The sequence below is a fragment of the Panthera leo genome, chromosome C1 (genome assembly GCF_018350215.1).
Source record: "Panthera leo isolate Ple1 chromosome C1, P.leo_Ple1_pat1.1, whole genome shotgun sequence".
In the NCBI taxonomy this organism is placed as follows: Eukaryota; Metazoa; Chordata; class Mammalia; order Carnivora; family Felidae; genus Panthera; species Panthera leo.
Window position 1 is genome coordinate 23,943,702 of NC_056686.1, and position 17,920 is coordinate 23,961,621.

Consider the following 17,920-nt stretch of genomic DNA (forward strand, 5'->3'; position numbering starts at 1 on the left):
GAGAGTGAAAGGCTGTGTCTTCAAAGCAGCTGGAAGGTGTGGGTAAGACACGACAGAGGAAAAGGAGGCAGCTTCAGTCGGGAGTGCCCTTCACTGAACTGCCTTTCACGCTGTTCAGGACCCACCAGGGAAAATGTGAATTGCTTTTCACTTTGGTCACTGAACAGTCTTTCTTCCAACACAATCCCAAGCCGGAGGGACCATGTGAGGCCTTGGTTTAGGAGAATGTGGGGTGTCCAGGAGGCAAGCTGACAGTTGAGAAGGTCCCTGCAGCTCTGTCCTGGCAAAGGGCAGGAAATCTGGAAGGCATATGGAGTGTGGGTGGTAGGAAGGGGGTGCTGCTCTGGGCAGAGATCATTTCTGAGGCTTTTCCTCAGCGTGAAAGGAGCCACCTTCAGGACTGCTCTTCTCTTTCGGCCTGATTCCTGTCCACCAAGTAGCCTGTGGTTTGTTTTGTTACATTCTGTTTTTCAACTCCTGTCTATTTAGTGTTTACTCTGTGCCAGGCATTGTTCTCCGTTCTATACACAATCATCCTGTTAAATTCTCCCAAGAATTCAGGGTGGGGGTGGGTGTCCAGGGTCAGTTCACTGGTTACTCCAGTCCTAGAGTCCAACTCAACCACGATTCTACACTGCCTTTCATTGGCAAAGTTTGCTTCCCAGACACCTTGCTATCAGGCTTAACGATGGCAGTCCTAGCAGATTTCAGTCTCCTCAGGTATAACATGAGAATAATGCAGCCTACATATTGGGCAGTTACATCAAGTGACAGGAACAACTTGATAAAGAAGGAAATCGTTTCTTTAGGAAGACCCTGTTCCCTGAACCCAAGGGTAGTGCAGGAAAGGAAAAGAGTAGACCAACCTTGCTCATTCTATTGATGCAAAACTCCTGAATAAAATCATGGCAGAATATGAAACGTGATATTTCTTGTGCAACTGGGTTTATTAATAGACTGAGTTCGTGCTCTTTAAAAAATATTGGCAAAACAGGTCATGATCCCAGGGTCATGGAATCGAACTCTGGGTCAGGCTCCATGCTGAGCATGAAGCCTGCTTAAGATTCTCTCTCTCTCCCTCTGCCCTTCTCCCCTACTCTCTCTCTCTCAAATAAAAAAAACATTTTTTAAAGATAAGCAAAGTGAGCCTAATAGTGTATTAGGAAAGAAATATGCCTTGATCAAGTGGTATTTATTATAAGAATGTTAAAACAGTTCAATATTAATAAATCTATTAATATAATTTATTATAGGAAATAGACTACAATAATCATTTAAAAGAAAAATATACCATGACCAAGTGTATTCTTTACAGAAATAAAAACATAGATCAATATGAGAAAATCTATTACTATAATTTATCTTATAATAAGGAGAAAAAGAAAGCCATACAATATTATTAAAAGATAGTGAAATTGCATTTCATAAATTTAATATCTATAACTAAATTTTACAAATCTTAGTAAAGTAAAAGTGATACTTTCATATGATTATTGCTTTCAAATGTCTTAAACCAACTTTAAGCTCATGCTTCACAATAAAACTCTAGAAATAGTTTCATTAGTAAAGAACAATCTTGGGGCGCCTGGGTGGTTCAGTTAGTTAAGTACCCAACTCTCGGTTTCTGCCCAGCCACAGTTCGTGAGATCAAGCCCTGTATCAGGCTCTACACTGAGCGTGGACCCTGCTTGAGATTCTCTCTCACCGTCTCTCCCTCTTTCTTCCTCTGCCCCTCTTTCCTGCTCCTGTGCTCTAAGGTAAAATTTTTTTTAATTTTTACTTATTTTTGAGAGAGAGATACAGAGTGGGGGGGAGGGGGGCGGGTAGAAAGAGAGAGGGGGACATAGGATTTGAAACAGGCTCCAGGCTCTGAGCTGTCAGCACAGAGCCTGATGCAGGGCTTGGACTTGGGAACGGCAAGATCATGACCTGAGCCAAAGTCGGAGGCTTAACCAACTGAGCCACCCAGGTGCCCCATCTAAGATAAATGCTTTTAATTTAAAAAAAAAAAAAAAGAAAAAGAACAATCAAGGATCCCTACTACAGTGCTTAATTAACAGTTCTGAACATTCTAGTTGATGTAATTAGAGAAACACATTAAAGGGGTATAAATATTACAAAGAATGAGGCAAAATAATCATTATTTAAAGCTAATATGATTGTATATCTGGAAATGCTCCCCCAAATCCATTAACAATATAAAGTGGGTCCAAGAACGTGGCCAATTACAAAATCAATAGACAAAAATCAATAGCATTCCCATCAAACAATAAAAAGCAGAGGGGTCTAGTTTGGATATTGTGCTTGCGTAGAAAATATGTGTATTTGCTCAACCGGCTTGATGAGCTGATGAACATTCCAGAGAAGCGTTTCAGTTAGGAACCAATTCAAACAGCAGTTAGGACAGCTAACAGGGCCCTAACTGAGTAAGGGGATTTTATTTTGGCTCCAGGGTCCTTATGGTGGCTTCTTGTGTCTCCCACTCTGCCATTCTGCTCCTCTGACGTCACAGTCACAATAAGGAAGATGGGGGAATGCATATAGAAAATGCCACTGGGGACACCTGGGTGGCTCAGTCGGTTAAGCGCCCGACTTCGGCTCAGGTCATGATTTTGTGGGTTCGTGAGTTCAAGCCCCACGTCTGGCTCTGTGCTGACGGCTCGGAGCCTGGAGCCCGCTTCGGATTCTGGGTCTCCCTCTCTCTCTCTGCCCCTCCCCCGCTCATGCTCTCTCTTTGTCTATCTCAAAAATAAATGAACACTAAAAAAAAAAAATTTTTTTTAAGAAAATGCAATTGGCAGAGTCTTCCACACAGGGGATAAAGTCGCCAAGCCACACTTCGGCACCACCACTATGGAGCCTTGATTTAAAAGAAAGAAAAAGGCTTAAGAGCTTTGAAAGCCAGCTGATTAGAGGAGAAGCAGAGGGAAGTTTGGAGAAACCCTGTATCTTCAAGGTTCCACTCCATGTCTGGATCTATGGGTGGGCAGCCCTCAACTTCACCCTTGGCTCCCAGAGACTATAGGAACATTGGCCTTCGCCGGATGAGCAGGGCCAGTGGGCAGGATTTTCCAAGAGCCTTCACAGTGGAGCCTCATTCGGAGGGGAGACAATGCCCCCTAGAAACAGGAGTTTACTTGTTAGTTTGGGGACCCCTGTACTGGTAAACTGGTTCTAAATTTTTTTTAATTAAAAAAAAAAAAAAAGTTCTGATAGGTAGCATTCACTGATTTCCATTGTATAAATACTCCCAGTGTGGCCAATTTCAAGCCACCACGACCAGCTCACAGAATTCCGGAATATTTAACAATCAGCTCTTAGCAGCCGGCACGTGCTAACTCTAGCATGCCATTCCTGGGAACCCTTCTCTGGAGACTCCCAGAAATAACTGGGGTCCCCTTGAGGAGAGGCTGAGGATTTGCCATCATGTGGATGGGGTGTTAAATCATCATAAGTTGAGTATGAAAAGGTCATCAGGCAATTAAACCCAACCTTGTAGTAATAAGCTGATGAAGTTAGATACTTGGGCTACATTTGCATTAAAAGCTTTCGAGGCGCCTGGGTGGCTCCATCGGTTAAGTGTCCTGACTCTTGATTTTTGGCTCAGGTCACGATCTCACGTTTGTGGGTTCCAGCTCCTCGTTGGGCTCTATGCTGACACCACGGAGCCTGCTTGTGATTCTCTCTCTCCCTCTCTCTCTGCCCCTGCCCTGGTCGTGCGCGCATGCACACTCTCTCCCTCTCTCTCAAAATAAACACATAAATAAGCAAACCTTAAGAGAAAAATCTTTTAATGCGCATCTCATTGCACAATAGATAACCTTGCGGATCCATCCATTCGACGGGTATTTGTGGAAAACCTCCTCTTTGCTTGGGACGGTTTGAGACACTTAGGGATGAATAAAGTAAATAAAATAAAGTCCTTGTCCGGGGCGCCTGGGTGGCTCAGTCGGTTAAGCGGCCGACTTCAGCTCAGGTCATGATCTCGCGGTCCGTGAGGGCTGTGAGTTCGAGCCCCGCGTCGGGCTCTGTGCTGACAGCTCAGAGCCTGGAGCCTGTTTCAGATTCTGTGTCTCCCTCTCTCTGACCCTCCCCTGTTCATGCTCTGTCTCTCTGTGTCTCAAAAATAAATAAATGTTAAAAAACAAAAAAATTAAAAAAAAATAAATAAATAAAGTCCTTGTCCTCCTGGAGCTTACACTCTAGTACGTAGGACATGATGTCAGGTGGTTAACAGTTGTTACAAAGAACATTAGAGAAGGGAGTAGAGTGAGACGATCTTATTTTAGAAAAGGCTTTTGGGGAAGCCCTTGATGATTAATTAATATTCGAGCAGAGGTAGGAGTGAAGTGAGGGAGGGACTGAAGGGAGGGAGCCAGGCTCGGTCTAGGGGGAGCACTCCGGCAGAAGGAGCAGGGAGGCCCTGGGATGGAGGAGCAGGATCCCAGGGCAGCAGGTGGACAGGGTGGGGTGAAGTTAGACACACACAGAGAAGCCCCGTCGTATACACTGTGTGTGAAGTTTGCCCTACGAGGAAGACATTGGAGGGCTCTTAGCAGGGAAATAACCATATCTCCTTCGCGTTATAAAAGGATATTGTGTCACCATCATGTGGGTGGTAAGAGAGGAAGCAGAGGGCCCAATTAGGAAGTTATTGCTACAGTTTGGCGGGGAGATGATGGTGGTTTGAGCTAAATTAGTAGAAGTGGCGGAAGTAAGAAGCGGTTAGATCGAAACAGAGTTTACGAGGCTGCACACAGAACAGGATTTGAGATGATGGAAAAAAGAGATAAATCTCAGATAGCGCCAATATTTTGGTACTCCCTGTCCAAATTTGGGGTTTGCTAGGGAGCAGCAGGTTTGGGGTAGGAAGAACTAAGAGTTCAGTGGATGATGCTATGTCTTTATTGAGTCTTTGTTTTCGAAGGATATTTTTGATGGATGAGTTCTGAATTGACGGGGGTTTTTTTCATCATTTTAGACATGTGGGAGAAAAACAACCATAAAGGTGACATTTTCAGACAGAGAAAAGCTGAAACCGTTGCCACTAGCAGATCTAAAGACTCTAAAGACATTCTAAATATTTTATTTCAGACAGGAAACGATCCCAAGTAGAAAGTCTACGTGGATATTGAATGCAAATAATAACAGGAATAGTAGTCATAATAATAATAGCACATTGAAGTTTAACAACTGAATATTTCAGTCAAAAGGCAAATATTGCCAATTGGATAATAAAAATGAGATTATATATTTATTGTCTACAGAAAATACCTTTCAAGTATAAACATACAAAAAAAAGATTGAAAGCGAGAAGGTAGAAAGATCATGTCATGCAAATACTAAACAAAAGAAAGCAGATATAGCTAGATTAGTTGCAGAATTAAATAGACTGTAAAGTCAAAACCATTTCACAATGGGAAGGTAGAGGTCATCTCATAATGATAAAAATTCCCTTTGAGAAGATATAACAATTCTATGGGGCGCCTGAGTGGCTCAGTCAGTTGAGTGTCTGACTCTCGATCGTGGCTCAGGTCATGATCTCATGGTTCATGAGATCGAGCCCCGAGTCAGGCTCTGTGCTGACAGCCCAGAGCCCGCTTGAGATTCTCTCTCTCCCTTTCCCTCTGCCCCTCTCCCGCCCCCCCTCAAAATAAATAAACTTAAAAAAAAAGAAAACATAACAATTCTGAATTTGTATGTACCTAATAAGATGCCTTTAAAAGGTATAAAGCCAAAAAATGGTAGCAATGACAAGGAAAAACAGACAGATCAACCATCATAGCAGGAGATCTCAACATATCTCTTTCAGTGATTGCTAGGACAAGCAGACAGAAAACAGTAAGAACATAGGAGATTTAATGATTAACAAGTCTGACCTCGCAGGCACCTGTAGAACAGGGTATCCAGCAACTGTTGATTTCGTGTTCTTTCTCAGGACATGTGGAACATTCAGGACACGTCAGAAGTAAACCATATCCTAGGCTATTAAGTAAGTCTGAACAAGTGTCAAAGTATTGAAATCATACAGATTATGTTTTCAGGCCACAGTGCATTTGTTACAAACTAATGAGGGAAAGGTAACCAGAAAATCCCTATATACTTGAAAATTAAGAATTATGCTTCTGGGGGCACCTTGGCTGGCTCAGGCAGAGGAAGCATGCAACTCTTGATCTCGAGGTTGTGAGGTCAAGCCCCACATTGGGTGTAGAGATTAGTTAAAAATAAATTCTAAAAAAAAAAAAAAAAAAAAAAAAAATGATGCTTCTAAATAACTCATGTTATCCATTGATGGCATACAATCATAATAAAAATGTCTTCTGGGGGTGACGAAGAAAAATAAGACTATAGAGGCTAGTTATTGGAGTGAGGGTGTTTTAAGGTTGTTGTGCCGGGTCCAGGGGGAAAAAAGACATCGATTAATTTTAGACGTTGATGAGACGTTGACGGCAAGGTGAAAGTTACTAGGGTAACTACTGTTAAGAATAGGATCAGAACGTATTTCTTCTGGACTGATGGAAGGGGGGAGAAAAAGAAGAAGATGAAATAACAGACCTCTCGTAATCAATAGAAGAAGCAAACAAAAGTATAAGTAACAACACGTCAGATTTGAATCCGTCTGGAATCCCACGTGGGTGGCAAAATGTTTCCAGCTGTTTCCGGGGACTGGGTGAGAAGGTGGCGCGGTGTGGGAAGATTTCGTTGCCAACAGAGCCCTGGCCCTGGGAGTACTGGCACCAGGATGTAGCAGACATCGCTGATTCCCCCTCCCACACCGCTCGGAGGGATTTCTTCAGACGGCACCAGCCAGCTTCCGGTTTCCGCGTCACGTTATCTGAAGGCTTTTTCCAAAGCTGCAGAAGACCCCTGTGCCCTGAGAGTGACGACAGGGTAGGTATATAAATCCCCCAGCTCCCTCGCCCCTCCGATGAGCTCACTTAGCTCTGGTTGCCCAGTGTGGTAGCTGGTGATAACATACCCTTCCCTGGCGGCCTTCCCAGCCCTGTGGTGGGATTTCCCCCACTCTTCTGTTGGTGTTTCTTGCACTTTCTGAAAAACTGTGTGCACTTAAATCCATGTTTCAGGGTCTGCTTCTGGGGGAAGCAGGTACTGTGTTAGAGAGAGGCTACTGGACCCAAGTGGCTTTTGGACGCAAGAGCCGCCTCTTAGTGGCTGCTGTTCCCAAGGAAACCATGGACCGGGACCCGTGGGAGGACCTTGTCTTTTTGACTGGGAAGGGCAAGACTCAGGGTTGGGCTGGTCAGCTGGTCAGCGTCTAGGCCTCAGCCGGCAAGAAAACCTGGAGGGTTCAGGGCGCTTCTCCTGGGGGCAGAGAGGACAACAGGTGAATCTGCTTCTGAAGAGCGCATGGCCTCAGGCAGCCTGGGCCTGCTCGATGACAGGGATGGTCCAGATCAAAGACTTTCTGGACACAGTCCCCAGGGAAGACTGAGTGTCTTTGTTGGCAAGTACATAAACTTTCTTAAGGGGAAATGGATCCAGGGCTGTGGGGCCTCCATTTATGTTTCAAAAGAGCTAGATGGGGGACCTTCCAGGTTCCTTTCCTCCTAGGGCTGCCAGAAAAGGATTTTTTTTTTTAATTTTTACTTATTTTTGAGAGAGAGACAGAGTGCGAGTGGGGGAGGGACAGAGAGAGAGGGAGACACAGAATGCAAAGCAGGCTCCAAGCTGTCAGCACAGAGCCCAGTGCAGGGCTTGAACCCACGAACCGTGAGATCATGGCCTGAGCTGAAGTCCAGCACTTAACCGACTGAGCCATCCAGGCACCCCTGGAAGAAAGGGACTATAAGGAGTCTTATTTTAGTAGTTGGGACACAACACAACTGAGAGGAAAGAGAGTGGGCTATAGAATGAGCAGAGCTCCACTCAAATCCCTGTGTTGTCACTTGCTGGGTGATGTAGACAGGTGACTTAACCTCTCTGAACTGCAGTTCGCTCACCTGTGATACCGGGATTACAACTGTATTACCTTATAGGATTCTTGCAAAGATTAAATTAAATATTGCTTATAAAGTGCTTGGTGTAGGGACCCCTGGGTGGCTCAGTCGGTTAAGCATCTGACTTGGGCTCTGGTCATGATTTCAGTTTGTGAGTTCGAGCCCCACGTCAAGCTCTGTGCTGACAGCTCAGAGACTGGATCCCACTTCCTATGCTGTCTTTCCCTCTCTCCCTGTCCCTTCCTCCACTTGCACTCTCTGTCTCTCTCTCTCTCAAAAATAAATAAACATTTAAAAAAATTTTAAGTGCTTGGCATAGTACCTGGTACATAAGTAGTAATCAATAGATCGTACCATAATTATTATATTTGCCACAAGCTTGCTTATAATAACGAAGAAGAATGGAAACAGCCTAAATGTCTACCAGGAGGGGATTGGTTAAATAAAGATATTACATCCATATATACAGCGGGTTGCTGTGCAGCCATTAAAAATTATGACGCAGATCTATACTTGTTAATGTGGAAAACTGTTCCTGTACAGATGGTCCCCAACTTGCAACGGCTCGACTTTACGATGCTGGGAAAGTGATATGCATTCAGTAGACAGCGTATTTCAGATTTGAAATTTTGATCTCTTCCTAGGCTAGGGACACGCCGTACCATACTTTCTTGTGACGCTGGGCGGTGGCAGCCACAGCTTCCAGCCACGCGATCAGGAAAGGGAATAACCAGCCCATTTACAACCATGCTGCGTCCGTACGTCCATTCTGGTTTTCACCTTCAGCACACCGTTCAATAAATTACATGAGATAGTCCACACTTCGTTATAAAATAGGCCTTGTGTCAGAGGAGGCCGCCCGACCGTAGGCTAAGTATGTGTTCTGAGCACGTGTCAGGCGGACCAAGCTAGGCTATGATGTTTGTAGGTCAGGTACATTCAGTGCGTTTTCAACTGTACAATATTTTCAACTAACAGTGGGTTTTTTGGGATGTAGCGTCATCTTTTTTAAAAAAAAATATTTTATTGGGGGGGGCGTGCCTAGGTGGTTCAGTTGGTTGAGCATCTGACTTCTGCTCTGGTCGTGATCTCACAGATCATGAGTTCAAGCCCTGCTTCGGGCTCTGTGCTGACAGCGCAGAGCCTGGAGCCTGCTTTGGATTCTGTGTCTCCCTCTCTCTCTCTGCCCCTCCCCCACACACGCTCTCTTTCTCTCTCTCTGTCTCTGTCTCTGTCTCTCTCTTTCTCAAAAATAAATAAACATCGGGGTGCTTGGGTGGCTCAGTAGGTTACATGTGCGACTTCAGCTCAGGTCATGATCTCATGGTTCATGGGTTCGAGCCCCGCGTTGGGCTCTGTGCTGACAGCTCAGAGCCTGGAGCCTGCTTCGGATTCTGTGTCTTCCTCACTCTCTGTCCCTCCCCTGCTTGCTCTCTCTCTCTTTCTCAAAGATAAATAAACATTAAAAAATAGTTTAAAAATAAATAAACATTTAAAAAAAATTTTAGGATATTATTTTTAAGTAATCTCTACAACCCAACGTGGGACTCAAACCCACAACCCCAAGATCAAGAGTCACAATGCTCCACTGACCAAGTCAGCCAGGCGCCCTGAAGATGTAACCCCGTCTTAAGTCAAGGAAGATCTGTATTTATTACAGAGGAAAAAAAGCAGGTTATGTCTCAGCATATATCCTTTGACCTGATTTTATGTTTATACCCAGCTTTGTATAACTGTGTATGGATGAATATGGAATGCTAGGTAGACGCACTTGGAAGGATGTTAGGAAAGAGATACACCAAATGGTTAACACTGGTTATCACTGCAGGCTGAGTACCTGAGTAGATTTAATTTTTCCTTCTGCTTATCTGTACTTCCATCTTTTAAATAACTACCGTGTGTGATGTATGCAATAAAAATAATAAGAAAGGAAAAGATAAAAAATTTCTGGTCCAGAATAAGGGCTCCAAATGAGGTCTGCCCGACACAAAGCAGAGCCAAAATGGAATGAGGTTTTTGGGTTTTTTCCAAATGAAAGGGAAGCTTTATCCAGCTTTTTTATTTATTTATTTATTTATTTATTTATTTATTTATTTATTTATCTTTGAGAGAGAGTGACAGAGACAGAGTAGAGCTGGGGAGGGACAGAGAGAGAAGGAGACAGACTCCGAAGCAGGCTCCAGGCTCCGAGCTGTCAGCACAGAGCCCGACGCAGGGCTCGAACCCACGGACCGCGAGATCATGCCCTGAGCTGAAGTTAGACACTTAACCAACTGAGCCACCCAGACGCCCCAACCCAGCTTGATTTTAATTGTGACAACGCATAACATACAGTTTACCATGTTAACCATTTAAAATGTACGGCTCAGTGACATTACCCATTTTCACACTGTTGTGTAACTACCACCACCATCCATTTCCAGAGCCTTTTCATCGTCTCGAGTCGAAACTGAGCCCCCACTAAATTCATTCCCTCCTCCCTTCAGCCCCTGCGACCCCCATTCTAATTTCTGTCTCCAAAAATCTGACTGCTGTAGATACCTCATAGAAGTAGAATCATACATTATTCGTCCTTTTGTGGCTAGCGTATTTCACTTAGCATTCCTTATTTTTGGAGGCTAAATAATATTCCATTGTGTGTCTGTACAGTTCGTTTATCCACCCACCTGTGGATGGACATTTGGGTTGTTTCCACCTTTTGACTGCTGTGAATGGCACTGCTACGGACAGCAGTGTTTTACCAGCTTTTAAATAAAAGGTCACCGTCCATCAGTCTCTGGCTGGCCTCTCTCCAGTTGCTGATGAGGTTGAGACTCAGCTAACATTCAACAAGTAGCTCTGAGCTCCAGGAACGAGGCTAAGTGCTTTCAATCCATTGCTTTATGTAAATCCGCAAAACAGCCCTGTGAGGGAAGTAAGCCACAATTATTCCCATTTTATAGAAAAGGATACTCAGGCTCAGAGAGGTCCAAGTGTCATGTCCAAGGCCACCGTATCAGGATGGGCTAGGTTATGCTGTAAATACCAGATGCCTCTCCCCCCCCAGTTCTCAGAGACAATTTTTCTTCTTTGACAAATATTTATTTCTCACTCGCGTTACATGTCCTCATAGGTCAGCTTGTCTGTCCTCCATGTGACCTTCAGTCCAGGCCCTCTCAGGGCCATTGCTGGATTTACGGCAGAAAGAAAAGAAAAAGATGGCAATCCACAAGCTAGCTCTTAGCGTGGCTTAGCTGAGAAGCATCGTGGCCATTTACACCTGCAGTTCATTCACCAAATCAGCTAATAATGTGTAACAAATATATATAATATATATGTAAATGTATATATACAATTGTATATATATTTATAGATGTATATAGTGTGTGTGCATGTAATGATGTTGCCTGCCTACATTTTACATATATATACGTTATATGCTATATATGTTATATATTCTACATAACATATACTATGTGCATATTATGTATATATAATATACGGGTGTGTATATAAAATGTAGGCAGACAAGACCAGTGGAAGAAGGTCAAGAAGGTTGTTTGCTGGTGATGTAATTATGGATATTTTGATTTTATGGATATATAGATATTTAGAAAAAAAATATTTCTGATGTGCCTTGACATGGGCATGAACTCCTAGGGCTCCTGCAGTGAAAAAGGAAGGCAATGAACAAGTGATTTCCATAAAGTGTTACGGAGTCCCAAGAACCTGAGAGTAGTTAAGAGTTTTCCCAAAATTGCCCAGTGACTCAGTGGTTAAGGACACTTAAACAGAGTGTTTAAGGCCAATAGCCTTAGGTCTGAATTCAAAATCTTGGTTCCATCACCTTAGCCATGTGAGCCACCCCTCCACTCCAGGCAAATTACTAAACCTCCCTCTCAGCCTGGGTTTTGCGCTCCGTAAAATGGGTGTTTGTAAGATTCGCTGAGATAACGCTTATAAAATCCTGAGCTCTGTGCCTGGCGCACAGTGAGTCGCTGATATTTAAGAAGACGTTCGACCCAGGACTTCCAAATCCAAGTTTGTTGCCCTTCCCAGACCAGGGCCCTGCCTCTGGGGACTGGGCCTACTTCCCCAGTCACCACAGAGCTCCCTGCCTTGTGGTAGGGGCTTCATGTCTCTTCAAAGGTAATGACTGACAAGAAGCTGTTGTCTCTAGAGAGAGAGAGGGAGCTGGGAGGCAGGAGACAGGATGCTACGTATCCTTCTGAACTGTTCCAAAAGACCATTTACTTGTTCCCGAATTCCTTTCAGATTTAAAAATATGAGAATGAAGTTATTTTAATGATTTGAATTCATGAACTATTCAGTGATTCCTTCAGCGGAAAGTGCTTTTCCCTCTGCAGAGCACGGTTTTCCTCAAAGTTTATAGTCTGAGGACCCGCTTGTGTTAGAATTCTGTGCTCCCCCCACCGCAGGCTCCAGTGAAACAGAGTTTCTGGGGCGGTGAAGGAGAAGGAAGCCTCCTTAGCCTCACTTTTAATTAGCTCCCCTGGTAATTCTTAAAGACACCAAAGTTGAAGAACCACTGCTTTACGAATCCTCTGGCATATCAAGGGCTTAGAAATGTTACCTCCCCTTTAGTCTGCCCTCACTGAGATTATGTTACAGTTTGGTGGGCCGAGAGAATCCACCTGTAACTTTGTCGTTACCTGCTGTGCAAGCTAAAATTATTCACTGCCTCATCCCATGGTCCTACCAATACCAGTGGTCCAATGCTGCCGGACTGGTTAAATAATGGAATATTATGTAAACATAAAAAAAAAAAAAAAAAAGAATAGGCAGGCCCTTTCCACTGTAGTGTGGATGAAGCCCTAAGATATGTACAGGGGAAAAAATCAAAGTGTACCACAGGGTGCTTAGCCTGCTAGCACTCGTGTAAAAAGTGCTATACGTGCACACACACACATACAAGATGTACACACGCCTGTGCTCATACACGCAAATCTTTGCACCTGCAGATCTCTGGAAGAACATACAAGGGACTGGGCAGGGGGAGGCTGTGGTTGTCTCTGGGGACGGGAACTCAGTGGCTAGGGATGTGGGTAAGAGAAAGGCTTTTCTTTTTGTTTACATTTGTTTATTTTATTTTATTTTTTTTTGAGAAAGAGTGCGGGCAGAGGAGGGGCAGAGACGGAGAGAGAATCCCGAGCAGGCTCTGCGCGGCCAGCACAGAGCCCCCACGGGGGGGGGGGCTCGAACCCACGAACCATGAGATCACGACCTGAGCCGAAATCAAGAGTCGGACGCTTAACCGACGGAGCCACCCAGGCGCCCCGAGAAAGGCTTTTCACAGCACTGTGTACCCACCCTCGCTCTTGGATTTTGAACCATCTGAGCGCATTCCTTTTTCAGAAATAAATTAAACGCCAGTGTAAAAACGTGCTGCCCAGGCAGTGCCGTCTTTAAGCTCTGAATGTTCGAGACTCGTTCTCAGCTCATCCTATGGCTCCCTGTCCCTCAGACCCTTTTCATCCCAGGCTGTCCTTGCCTGGAGTCCATCACTGTTGTCGTCTGTCCACAGACAGATGCTGATCGCACTGTTATGCCAGACGACTCTGCCGGCACTTAACATTCCAGTCCGGTGGCAGCGAGAGCGCGCTTGAAAAAGATTCCCTGATGTTAGATTTTGGCAAAGAGCAAGAGGTCAGTGTGCTTATGTAAGCCAACATTGCTCTCAGATGTGACGTGCCCAGGAAGCCAAGGTGTTTGCTCAGCCCGGTGCGACAGCAGGGCTTGCACAGGACCAGAGGCAGCGCAGGGGGAGGCAGGAGGGAGGGGACTGAGTCCCAGTCCTGCTGAGGGACCTTGACCAGTCCTAACCAACTGGCTTCAGCAAAAAGAGAAATATATTATTAAGAATAACCTAAGGATGGGGCTTGCATCCTTACCTAAGGATGAGCCTGGGTGGCTCAGTCAGTTAAGCATCTGAGCATCTAACTCTTTCATTTCGGCTCAGGTCATGATCTCGCGGTTCTTGGTGGGGCCAAGCCCCGCATCCAGCTCTGCGCTGTCAGCTTGGGACTCTCTTTCTTGGGATTCTCCTTCTCTCCCTCTCTCTCTGCTCCCCATCCCAGAAAGAGAGAGAGAAAGAAAGAAAGAAAGAAAGAAAGAAAGAAAGAAAGAAAGAAAGAAAGAAAGAAAAAGAAAGGAATGAAGGAAGGAAAGAAAGAAAGAAAGAAAGAAAGAAAGAAAGAAAGAAAGAAAAAGAAAGAAAGAATAAGGAAATAAGGAATAAAGAAATAAGGAATAACATAAAGATACCATATGATCCAGCAATTCCACTCCTAGGTATTTACCCAGAAGAAGAAGAAATGTTATGTCCATACAAAGACTTGTACAGGAATGTTCATAGCAGCTTTTTATCTGTAATAATCCCAAATGAGAAACAACCCAAACTCCCATCAATAGATAGATGGATAAACAAATCATGGCATATCCACTCAACAGAGTACTACCCCGCAGTAAAAAAAGATACTTGCCAGAACACGGGTGAATCTAAAAGCAATTACACTGAGAGGGAAAAAAAAAAAAAAAAGCCAGACAAAAAAGAAGGCACACTGCATAATTCCATTTATATAAATCTCTAGAAAACGCAGGCTCATCTACAGTGACAGAAAGCAGATTAGTGGTTGCTCAGGGGTGGGAGCGCAGGGGGTCGGGAGGGAGGGATTACAGAGAGGCAGGAGGAAACTCTGGGGAGTAGTGGAGATAGTGGTGATGGCTTCATGGGGGGGGGGGGGTCACGTGTGCCAAAACTTACGAAATGACTTTACATAGGTGCCGCTTACTGTATATCAAATACACCTCAACAAAGCTGTTTTTAAAAAAAGAATCTTGGGGTTACCATGTGAACTCCAGAAACAGGTTATGCATTTTGGGTTGAAGGAAATGTTCTATATCTTCACGTAGGACTTTACATTTGTGGGGTTTTGTTTTGTTCCGTTTTGAATTTTATTTTTAGGCCACCTCTATACCTACCATGGGGTTTGAATTTACCACCCCGAGATCAAGAGTCGCACGGTACTGACTGAGCCAGCCAGGCGCCCCTGTGTACTTGCGAAAGCCCTTTGAATTGGGTACTTAAAAAATCAGGGTTTCGTCACATACACATTTTACCTCCACGAAACTGATTTTTAACCAACAGGACATACACATGAGCATGTGCACACACCCACCCAGAGAACAGGTTAGCAGCTGGACCCCGGGAACACCTGATACCCACCTCCCACTCCAGCAAACGTGTTCTCCCTCCGTCTTTCTCTCCTGTGTCTGGTTCTCCATATGCCCACAGCATTCTTCTCTCTCTCTCTAATCGTCTCACCCATCGATTCTTTTCCCGTTGTCTGGCCTAAAAGGTAGAACCTTTAGCTGCCAATACTCTCTGAGCTTTCTATGCTAAGGCCCAGGCATTTAAAAAAAAAAAAAAAAAAAAGCTACAAAATTCTTGGGGAACGATTTGAGGTTGTATGTTGGGCTTTAATTCACTTATTCAAAAAAATATGGAGCAGGGACGCCTCGGTGGCTCAGTTGGTTAAGTTTCTGACCCTTGATCTCAGCTCCGGTCATGATCTCACAGTTCCTGAGTTCGAGCCCCATGTTGGGCTCTGTGCAGACAGTGTGGAACCTGCTTAGGATTCTCTGTCTCCCTCTCTCTCTCTGCCCTTCCTCTGCTTCCACATGTTCTCTCTCTCACTCCCTCCCAAAATAAATAAATAAACTAAAAAAAAAAAAAACCAGAGTGGGGCGCCTGGGTGGCTCAGTGGGTTGAGCGTCTTACTTCGGCTCAGGTCATGATCTCAGGGTTTGTGAGTTCGAGCCCCGCATTGGGCTCTGTGCTGTCGGCTCAGAGCCCACTTCGGATCCTCTGTCCCCCACTCCTCTCTCTGCCCCTCTCCTGCTCATGCTTTCTCTCTCTTTCTCTCTCTCTCAAAAACAAATAAACATTTACAAAAATATGGAGGGGCGCTTGGGTGGCTCGTTCAGTTGGGCGTCCGACTTCAGCTCAGGTCATGATCTTGCGGTCCATGGGTTTGAGCCCCACGTCGGGCTCTGTGCTGACAGCTCGGAGCCTGGAGCCTGCTTCGGATTCTGTGTCTCCCCCTCTCTCTGCCCCTCCCCCATTCACACTCTGTCTCTGTCTCTCAAAAAATGAATAAATGTTAAAAAAAATTTTTTTTAAAATACAGAGCATCTCTTGCTGGCATTGTGCTGAGTCCTGGGGTCCCCTGGCGAACGACACCAATGAAGTCTCTGCCCCCGTGTGCCTTCCAGTCTAGTGAGGAGACAAAGCAAACTTCAAACCAGGATCAGCACTTTAAAGAACAAAAATGAGGGTAAGGGCATAGGGAGTGATGGGGCATGGGGTAATTCTAGATAAGGTCGCCAAGGATGGTCTCTAAGGAGGTGACATCTGAATAGACATGGAGGATGAGAACTCAGTTCTCCGAAGATCTGGCTGAAGAGAAGTTAGGTCCGGGCAGAAGGAACAGCAGGTGTGAAGCTCCCGAGACGGGTGTGTTAGTCACTGCGGCTGGAGCTTCATCAGGAGAACGGAAGGGGATGAGGGCAGATCTCTGAGGGCCTTGAGGGCAGCGAGAGGAATTCGCATTTCATTCTCCGTGGGTCAGAAAGCCTCTGGAGCCGCTAAAGCAGAGGGCTGGCTTGATGTGATTTTTTTTATTTTTTTTGTCATGGGTCAAGAGAGGAAGCAGGGAAACCGTAGTGGCAGGTGCTGGAGGGTTTGGCGAAGGGACTTGTGGATGGGTTGGGTGTCGGGGATGGGATGGGATGGGTTGGGATACGTTGGGAGGGAGAGGGGAGAAAGGTGGTGTGTAGGCAAAGGCAGGAATAAAGTGACTTAATGTGGCCAGGGCGGAGTCCCGCGTGCCAACAAGGCCCTTCCCACGGTGATCATGTGGCTGAAGACGGAGAGATGGGGCGAGCAAGCAATCAAAGGAATATGTGCCTGTTTTAAATTCTCTCTCTGAGTCCCAGTAACTAGGTCTGGAAAAGGAGATGGTTGGAATAGCTTCAGCGGTTCTCAGCGGGGGTGGAAACACTGGCATTTAGAGGAGGGGGCTGGGGATTCTACACATCCAGAAATATGTAGGACATCCCACACGACAACGAATGGTCCCATGTCCCACTTTCGAATATATGTCCCACGGAAAATTTATGAAGATGAGAAGCCTGTAAAGCTATCTGAGCCTAGAATCGAACTCCATTTTACATACTAGGATGGTATAAAATTTTTTTAATGTTTTTATTTATTTTTGAGACCGAGAGAGACAGAGGATGAGCAGGGGAGGGGCAGAGAGAGAGGGAGACGCAGAATCCGAAGCAGGCTCCAGGCTCTGAGCTGTCGGCACAGAGCCCGACGCGGGGCTCGAACTCACGGACTGCGAGATCATGACCTGAGCCGAAGTCGGACGCTTAACTGACTGAGCCACTGAGGCGCCCCAATACTAGGATGGTTTAAAAAAATATTTCCCAAGGGGGCACCTGGGTGGCTCAGCCGGTTAAAAGTCCGACTCTTGATTTTGGCCCAGGTCAGAATTTGACAGTCATGAGACCGAGCCCCTCGTGGGATTCAATGTGGAGCCTGCTTGGGATTCTCTCTCTCTCCCTCTGTCTCTGCCCCTCCCCTGCTTGTGATCTCTCTCTCTCTCCCAAAATAAATAAACTTTAAAAAATAAAACAAAATACATTTTATAAATTACTTGCCTTTTATTTCTCTTTTTTTTTTTTTACTGTTGAGATTGCACTCCTGAACACGTTATATATGTCAACTCACTTACTCTTCAACACACTAGGATGAAGTAGACATTGTCATTGCCCCATTTTATGGATGAAGAAACTGAGGCACAGAGTAAGACCCCCCCAGCTCACACAGCTAATAAGCAGCTGAGCAGGGATTCAAACCTAAGAAGTTTACTCCAAATTTTATATGCTCTAAAGCA

General features: G+C 45.0%; 1 long non-coding RNA gene across 1 annotated transcript; it reads left to right on the forward strand.

Annotated features, from left to right (window-relative positions):
• The first annotated feature begins 6,355 nt into the window (after nt 1–6,355).
• Nucleotides 6,356–17,598, forward strand: LOC122227673. The gene is made up of 3 exons (XR_006206188.1): nt 6,356–6,891; nt 16,148–16,294; nt 17,510–17,598. It is a non-coding gene; the product is annotated as an uncharacterized LOC122227673 (long non-coding RNA).
• The last annotated feature ends 322 nt before the right edge of the window (nt 17,599–17,920 follow it).